The sequence below is a fragment of the Gymnodraco acuticeps genome, unplaced genomic scaffold (genome assembly GCF_902827175.1).
Source record: "Gymnodraco acuticeps unplaced genomic scaffold, fGymAcu1.1, whole genome shotgun sequence".
NCBI lineage: Eukaryota > Metazoa > Chordata > Actinopteri > Perciformes > Bathydraconidae > Gymnodraco > Gymnodraco acuticeps.
Window position 1 is genome coordinate 30,752 of NW_022990648.1, and position 10,032 is coordinate 40,783.

The 10,032-nt window shown below is 40.0% G+C and overlaps 1 pseudogene; it reads left to right on the forward strand.

Moving 5' to 3' along the window:
- Positions 1–6,511: 6,511 nt before the first annotated feature.
- Positions 6,512–10,018, forward strand: LOC117554877 (annotated as a pseudogene).
- Positions 10,019–10,032: the final 14 nt, after the last annotated feature.

Consider the following 10,032-nt stretch of genomic DNA (forward strand, 5'->3'; position numbering starts at 1 on the left):
AACTCGAGCAGCTGCCCCCGAACGCTGGCTTCAACAAATTACCCATTTCACAGCTCACAAAGCATTTAGCCTCCAAACTATGAGAACAAATCCATTCCTGAGCTTCTGGAAGGACACCCACTCACATGGGAACGTAATATATCCATCAGTCAGGATGCCATGCACTTCCTGCTTCTTGATTATGGTCTGTTTAAAATGTATATGTCATATGACAAGTTGCATCTTCTGTTGTTCTACAAATATTATGTTTCTGGACATTTCTTCATGCGTTGCTGCTGCTTAGGACCGTCACTTTGTATTTGAATTACAGAGGAAAACACTGAGCGTTGGGTACATGACATCACGGTTGCTTTCTAAATTCATAAAACACAATATTCTTGTGATGTTCGCTTGAAGTATCTACTACAAGGGCTCACGTTTAAAGTAACCGTCAAGACATGGGAAAGTGAAGACCAACAAGTATACCAGATCAAAGTCAATATAGTGATAAAGTCACATCGCTTTTGCTGTGTATTTACAGACGTTTCTAGAAGAGCGTTTAAACTGTTTCCAAGTCAGACGGCAACACATGAATGCTCTACTTCACAAGTGTAAACATATTTTGTGTTACTTCCCTTTGTTTCAGATGATTTTAAATCAAAGCTCATGACACACACAATACACGTAGCCTTCATCCTTCCATCCATTCAGTGACTGAAGCAGCCGCTTCTTGCTGCCACAGATAAACTCTGTGGTTAAATCCAGTTTTTATCACTTGAGGCTCCTGTCCAAAATTAAACCGGTTTTATCCTTTTTAAACTTTGAGCGTGTAATTCATGCCTTTGTTTCAACTCGTTTAGATTATTGTAATGCACTTTATGCCGGCCTAAATAAGACTTCTTTGGCCCGCCTGCAGCTGGTACAAAACGCTGCGGCGCGGCTGCTTACAGGAACCCGCAAGTTTGACTACATCACACCAGTTCTGGCTTCGCTCCACTGGCTTCGCTCCACTGGCTTCCTGTCCATTTTAGAGTTCATTTTAAGATTTTATTGTTTGTTTTTAAATCTCTTAATGGGCTGGCCCCAGAGTACATCTCCGACCTCTTACAGGTGTACACCCCCTCAAGGGCTTTGAGGTCGGCTGATCAGCTGATAGTCCCAAAAACAAAGAAAAAGACCAGGGGAGACCGAGCGTTCTCATCGGTAGCCCCCAGGCTCTGGAACGACCTGCCCCCTCAGGTTAAATTGTTGCTCACTCTTGAAGCTTTTAAGTCCCGCCTAAAGACCCACCTCTTTTCCCTCGCTTACCAGCCAGTCTGAGCTATGTCATACCTATTTGTATGCTTTTACTGTCTGTCCATAGCCTTTATGTGCTTTGTATTTATCTATTCGTGTAATATTATATTTTATTATAATGTTATATTCATTGTGAAGCACTTTGGCAAACCCTCCGTTTGTAAACTGTGCTATATAAATAAAGTGGATTGGATTGGATGTGGAGCCACAAGTGCAGCTCAATGTAGCCCAGATATTCAAGCATACATGTATGAGATATAACCAAACTTTTTCATGCTCTATAAATAACAAAAATGTCCTAGCTGTCTGACCCTGGTTGCCTCTCAGAGCTCTGGCCTCACGGTGTGGGTCGAAGTTGAAGATCCAGATCAGCTTCAGCCTCATGAAGGAGAAGTTCTCATCACTGGAGACATCTCTCATCCCACTGCCTGTTAGAAAGAGTAAAAACCATATTTGTTATACTCTCAAAGTTACACAATATCCTTCTCTCTTAACATTTGTATTAATGTTTCCACGAGGCAGATTTATTCAACGAGCATCAGTCCATCCTTTCCATGGAGTTTAGGCTCTGTGTTTTTGGTCAGAAAGGGTTAGGGGTTAGGGGTTAGGGTTTAGGGTTAGGGTTGGTCAATGTTACCCAGCCTCAAGTGAGTGAGGTGAGTGAGTAAACCCCTCAACTTCCTTTATTATCGTCTCATTTTGGAGCGATTGTCAGCGAGAACTTGAAGCTTCTTCGCCAAAAACTCAGGGTGTAATATATCAGATAGTAGAAGCGTTATTCCTTGTCTTTGAACGTGTGATCAAATCATGCCAAATATGATGCTAAAAGAAAACTGATTTCTTCATTGCCGTAGCGGTAAGCTCGGGTTTGTCTCGGAGGGGTTCTTTCTAAGCATGTATTGGGTAAAAGAATAGACAGAAAGAGACAGAGAGGGATCAGGGTTTCTGCCTATAATTACAAAGATAGCAGCGCGGCACTTTCTCCCCAGTGGAGGCGTCACTGCCTGTCCCTTCATATTGTATAAAGACTGTTCTATCAGCGCAGCAACGGCATCATGGCTTGTAAATTAATTTGGGGACCCTGTCAGTCGGGGCCTTCTCCTCTCTTATCTGTGAGTGTAATATGGGGAGGCTGAGAGGCTGGGGAGATACTGCTGAGAGCGCTGGAGGAGAGGAGGGTGAGGAGTGAGTATTAAGGAGATAGATAGGAGGGAAGAGAGAGGCAGGGACAAAACAAGAGAGGCGGCTGAGAGAAGCCAACGGGGCCCTGCTGGATGTCAAGGAAGTACCTGACTCAGTGATAAGTGAATATGGTCTGGTACCCTATTTTCCACACACACACACACACAAGCTATTTGTCATCCCCTGGACTCTACACCGAGAGGCCTTCACCTATCAGCACTATTTGTCCCTGTGTCGCAGCCCGCAGATAAATCTTCTCTCGAGGATCCTTGTTTAAGTCCGCCCCCCTATTACTGAGGTGCAGCCCTCTCATGAACACATGTGCTCAACACACACACACACACACACACACACACCACACACACACACACACACACACACACACACACACACACACACACACACACACACACACACACCCACACACACACACACACACACACACACACACACACCACACACACACACACACACACACACCTCTGACCCCTTCAGTTGTTTCTAATTAACCCCTCACACACTGAATGTAGCCTCAATTCCCTAATGGCAATAAATAGGCCCCACTATTTCCCATTAGTGGTTGGAGGCATGATGGCGAATTAGCCGAGCTTATTCACTTACGGTATGAGCTCGGAAACATAGAGTGACATTTATTTACTGAGAGGCTTTTTTTTATACAGCAAGTATCCTTATGGTAAATGTATTATTTAAAAAAACACCTATTTTTAAACATGGCACAACAAGGAGGAAGACAGCTCATTCATTAATAGAGATGTGTTTTATCTGAAACAAAAGTCTCAACAGTTTCATTTTCACGACAAATGGAGTTGAGAATTTAAGGAAAAACACAACAGCTTTATTCATTTTGGATAAATGATGATGCATTGGTATATAAATTATGTTATATTATAAAAGTAGTCACACTTTGACAACTTTAAAATGCTGTTCAATACTAATATTATTATAGTAATAACCTGGTGACGTTTTGCATAATGAATATTTTTGATAGTTTTAGTAATGGTTTTACTTCCTTTTAACTGCCAGTTACAAGGAAGAATATTTACTGTGTGCAACAACAACAACAACAACAACAACAACAACAACAACAGTTAGAATAAAATCAATTGGTATTAAATGAGAATGCATAATTCTAGTAGTTTCCACTGCTGCCGGCAGTAGATGTCACGCTTTGAGAATTCAAGAAGAAATATTTCTTTCACTTTAAAAAAAATGATAAAAAAAGCCTTTTGTCATTAAATGCAGCAAATGGTCGTGTGGGCACTTTTGCAAACCTTTTAGCAAATAAACGGTAACTTTTCAGCATTAATGCCCAATATGAGTATTCATGTGATTCTGTGTGATCAGGAAAAGTCAAATGTACAAAGAGAAATGCTGTTTCCCACAATAACACATTGTAGGGAAGCTGATATGTAACTAATGTATTGACAGTGTATGTAATAGTACTATAGGGCATCACTTCATTGTGTTATTGTAAGTGTAAATTAATTCTATTCAACCAGGACGTCCAGGTAATTACATTCCTATTTGCGTGTGTAAACAATAATTATATCCGCAGAGCATTTCCACATTAAACAAAGAATATCTTCTTCCTCATGTGGAGACCCGAGTCTGCCACGGCAAGAAAAGCCCCCCATTATTCCAGGCATGAACACAAGGCAACAAAGAACAAAAACAAGCCTGGAATTTGTGAATGCTCCGTCTTCAGATATTTGGCAGACTTCCCAAATGCTAAAAACAACAGAGGCCATTCAGGCAATTGGACAATAAGACATGCATCATCTATTGTGGCCCATTGTGCACGGCTGGAACTGAGTCCACAAGAAGAATTGGTTCATTTCCAAAAGCTTGCAAAGTGGAGGTAGACAGGACCGCTTTATCCTGCCCACTTTATTCCTGAATAATTACACTGTATTTTAGCCTTTTTTAGTACACAGTTATTAATACAGTAGTTCCTGCAAGAACCAAAAGTTGAGCAACTCCAAACCACTATCATGTTTAAATACTATAGCAAAAACAAATGACATAATTTGTTGTCAATATCACGGGTTTTGTGTCGTTTCATTATCACCTTTTGAAGTTAGAGCAGGTTTTAGAAATGATAGCACATACAAAAGAAAAGGAAGGAATTCTAAAAAGGATCAAACTCATTTGAACATGTTTTTTTGCATTTGTCAGCAGGCAGGATAATACAAATGAAAGCCTATTGATTTGTGGATTTATTGGTATATAGCGCCACCTGGTGGATGCATTCAATACAGAGAAGACTGCAGTTTTCTGTGTTAAAGAGTGTCATTGTTTTCAAGCTCAAGTTGTGTCATCACTTCAGTCTACAAAATAATGTATATTGAAGTCAGAACTCAAATAATGTCAGTGCTAAATCATAATAAATGTGTTCTGAAAGCTCTACCACTACAGTACTCTTGCAGAACTACAGCTCAAAATGAACTTGTCAGATCCTAAATGCATGCATAGATGTTTGCATTTTTTGTTTGCACACACACACACACACACACACACACACACACACACACTCACTCACACGTGTCCACCATTCAGTCAGGGATGCAAGACAAGATTAATCGTGCAGCTTGCATCAGAGAATAAATCACTTGTACATAATTAGCAGGGGCAAGGTTATGACTGACATCAAATGTCATCTTAATTACAGGAGGAGCATGTGTTCCATTAATTGTATGGGGTTTGCCCGAACACATCTTAACTAAGTTAATAACGCTGTCATTGTTCTAGGAAATGTTCACAACTGGGAGGTTACTTAATTCGTTCTTAAAGGATTTGTTTAAGAAGGATGCTTTGGTTTGCATCAAATTAAGGTATTTTGTAGGTGATTGTTCTTATTTTACAGGGGCAACTTAAGCTTTCAAACCAATTCAAGCAGTAGAATATAAAAGTAGAGACATGAATAAAGTAGGAAAATAATTGTTGCTTATGTTATGTGGCAAATATATTAGTTGCAGTCCTTTCTGTATGCATGACATGCAAACAACAAGGCCAACAGTATTTCACTTACTAGTCAAGCAAAGAACCAAACAATAGATAAGAGTTTTCTTACACAGTTAGCAGACCCTTTACACACCTCAAGCTCATTCACTTATCACACACAGTGACGTAAATACTGTAAAATAAATACTGTAAATACTGTACAACCAATATTTACAACCACAGCACAACAGCTTCAGTACAGTGAATAATAAAGCATTAATAATACCAACAACACTGCAGCAAGGAGTAAACTGACGTGCACAAAAGGACACAAAGGAACATCAATTGTCATTTAGACGACTTACAATGTTGCCATCGAAGTCCTTTCAGTCTTCTTTCATTCAGACGAAGTTCCCATTTCATGTCATGTCCCAATTGCACTTGTTTCTTTGGTGCTAACTCAGTTTTTGGGGGATAAATTGTCCTTTCTCCGCCACTGCTAGCTTAAAGAAAAAACGTCGTCGTTAATAACATTAACAACAATTAGCAACAAGCTAACTGCCTGTAGTTGCATGGAATACTTGTTATACATGTGTATATTTTTGTTTAATGACAGTGTTACTGTTTTGGTACTTCACTTTAAAATGTAATTTAACAGATAATTGCATTAATAGTTTTACAGTTGAAAAACCTCGTCGTGTTTTATACTAGTCTAACTTTCTTTAATCAACTTCACCTGGCGTGTCTCAGGTAGATTTCTGTAAGGGTGTAATGTCATCGTTCAGCCACACGCTGGGCGACATCCACCAGCCATTGCAATGAGGGGGGCGCTGTTTCAGCTATACAAGTAAACAAAGAAATAACAGATGAAGAAAATAACGAGTGACAGTTGATAAATTAAATACTACCAACTAGTAAAGAAGAAGTACTCAGATTATTACTTAAGTACAAGTAGCTAAACTAAAGTGTCAACAAATGTAAAAGTCCTACTGGGTAGTTTAACGTATAATAATATATAATGCGGATTTCATTTTGAAAGTTATAACAGGAAGCGTGTATTTTATTTGGGCAGGCCCCGGAAGCCAAGCCTCTCAAGCTGTAAGCCAATCACAACACGACTAACCTCTTACATAGCTACAACGTGTGTATTTTCATTTTTCATCACAAACATCGGCTGTGTGAAGGATTTACAAGCTTTCATTTCCCAGATTCACCTTGAAAGTAAGAGATAAATGTGATTTTACTACACGTTTCATTCAGTAAATTCTACCACCGTTTACAGCCGGATTAACTGAGTTTTAGATATCGCAGATGAAGCATAAATAGCTAGGCTAACGGTTACTTAATGCAGTTTTTTTTTTGCCACGTTGCTTTTTACTGCAAGAAAGTGACCTCAACTTCATGCACACCAACTGAATGTATTTCTGTTTTTCCAACAAGTATACATATTACATTTAAATAAAACGTTAAAACAATCTTTTAGGCATTGTTTTGAATTGGCATCTTAATAAGTTACAGTATAGCTGCAATACCACTTTTAGAAATACAAGTAATTGATGCATCTGTTATGCATGAAGCCAACCAGTTGTAAAACCATACTTATGCATTTATCTTAATTTAAACATCATAATAACACACGGATTATGCGCATCACAGGGGCTTCTTACTTTTTAATTTGCCTTCATGTGTAAATGTACAAGTCTAAATTGTTGTTTTTTGAATTGCTGCATAAACCTGTCAGCCCCCATAAGATTAAGGGTGGTCTGGGATGTACTTCATGAAGTGTGTCTATATTTAGACCCAGTCCACAACAGGCTGTAAGAAGCTAATCTGAGGGGGGTGTGGGGTTAGGCAATGCTTGATTTACACAATGTAATATAGTGACTGTTAATTTACACAACATGTACCTTTACATGTCTACCCCTAGACACATTGGTAAAGCTAATTCAAACCCAGAATTACTCAGAATACCTTTGTTAGTCCCACGGAGGGGACATTTGCGTAGTTACAGCAGGAAAAAGAGCCACAGACAGCTTAATGTTACATATGTTAAATATGACTAACTAAGTTATGATATAATAAAAAAATATATAATAAAAAGCAATACAAATTAGATAAACCTTCAGTGGTATCAACACAGTAATTAGAACACATTATATTGATAGTAAGAATATTCAGTATTAGTACATATTGTGAAAATCTAGGGTTTTATTAAATTACAATAATACACACTGTTCTCCACAAGCTTCTTGATGTCTTGGTATCTAGTGCCACCTGGTGGTTTCAAGCACTCACATTTCTTCAATACAGAAAAGACTGCAGTGCTTTTCTGCATGTATGATTAAAGACCATTTCCACAACTGTTAATGCATGCTTTTGTCTATAGGAGGTGTAGGATGTTGGTGATGCAGTTGCTGAGGGGTGCAGTGAAGCATGCTGGGAGCAGTCCCCAGTTCAGTGTGGAGAGATTGATCTCAGCGGCGCGTGGCTTCAGCTCATCTTCACAACACTTATCAGATTTTGAGGGAACTCATCCTCCTCCCTGCACTGACACTGAACACCCCAAAATCCTCATCACTGGTTCGTTTACGTAGCTTATTTTCATTCGATTGTTTTTAATGCAGTTTTGCCTTACATTTCCTCCAACACTGTCGCAGGGACAGTTGTCGAAGGTAATACATCTTTCCTTTTCTTTTCATCATTATAGGAGGGCTTGGTCAGCTCGGGGTGGGGCTTGCAAAGCTACTGAGGTAAGCATTTAACATGTCGTCCTATTTCAGTTGTTGAGCATGGTTGCTTTAAATGTAAATTCTGCTGAATAGTTACTGCACAACAACAACATGAAGTGTCACCAGTGGCTGTTTGACAAATACAGAATTATCCGCGATGTGAAACAGTTATTATAAATGTCGAATCATTCAAAAACATCAATTTCTTGTTCTTTATTTGAGTCCTTTTCCAAAACTGACCATATTTATGTTTTTTCCTCAGGAGACGATTTGGAAAAAACAACGTTATCCTGTCCGACATTAGAAAACCCCCAAACCATGTCTACCATAATGGTGTGTATTATTATATAACCTACTTATATGTTCTTTTAGCAGATACACATTGTGTTTGTGAATTTTAACCTTTATGTCAAGGTAAATCTTTTCTTTAAGGGTTTACATTCTCAGTCTATACATATGTACCTTAATGGTGACACTTGGGGGTAAAAGGGTCTCCAGATGAGTTCAGAAACTGTACAAACAAGGGTCATTTTGGGTCCTCCACAGGTCCGTTCATCTTCTCAGACATCCTGGACTCTAAGAACCTCCGGGAGATCGTGGTGAACAACAACATCGCTGGCTGATTCACTACTCTGCGTGCTGTTCCGCTGTGGGAAGAGAACAATCGCGCGCTGGCCAAAGAGGTCAACATCACAGGTACATGCAGGATACATTACAGTCATATTAACCAACCTGTGAAACTACTGACGATAAGTTCCCGTTTTACAGATTCTAAAGTGGTTGCCCAGTATTTAGAGCCATCTTAAATCAGCCTCTCTCTTCTTCGTAGGTCTCCATAACATATTAGACATAGCAACCGATCATGGTCTGCGTGTGTTTGTCCCCAGCACTATCTGTGCCTTCGGTCCGTCCTCACCCAGAGACCCCACCGCCCCCGAGCTGTGGTGTGCAGAGACCCCGCACCATCTACGGCGTCTCCAAGGTCCACAGCCGAGCTGATGGGTGAGGTGAGACGCAGATATAGAGACACACAAAGTTATCAAGTGTCCAAATATACACGTCCACTTTACTTCCACAAATCCCAGGGTGTTTAAGCTTTGCCTCCCTCTCTTCTCAGTACTACCACCACAGGTATGGGCTGGATTTCCGCTGCCTCAGGTACCCGGGCATCATCTCCGCTAACTCCAATCCTGGGGGAGGAACAACAGGTATGTAAAGCTTTAAAATAATCCATATGTGGAAAAGTGGAGTCATCTTTCATGCTAAAAATGTCTGCCCCTCTAAGTTTTGACATTTGCCAGTTTTTCTCTGTTATATAATAATATAATAATATACGTTTTATAGACCAAACGATCAATAGATAATGAATATAAGCGTTAGTTGCAGCCCTAAGAAAGCGATAAAGATGGTGGAAGTATCACTAACAGTTTAAACAGAGGAGGTCAATTGTTGTATGGTGTTTTTGATCTTAATATTCATCTGTTCTTCCTTTTCCTAGACTATGCTGTGCAGATCTTCCACACTGCGGTGAAAACCGGTTGCTTTGAGTGCAACCTGCGCAGTGACACACTGCTCCCCATGATGTACATAGGTAACACCCGACTTTTAGACCTTTTGCAATAGTGTCAACGTTTAAACTTCACAGGTGATGATGTATTTGTATTTTCTGCCCAGATGACTGTCTCAGGGCGACTCTGGAGTTCATGGAGGCTCCTGCAGACTCACTGCTCAGCCGCACGTATAACATCAGCGCGATGAGCTTCACGCCACATGACCTCGTCCAGGAGATGCAGAAAGTCCTGCCCGAACTCAAGGTCACCTACAATGTGGATCCTTTACTGCAGGCTATAGGTGAGACTCCTGGTATCTATGTGCAATATAAATA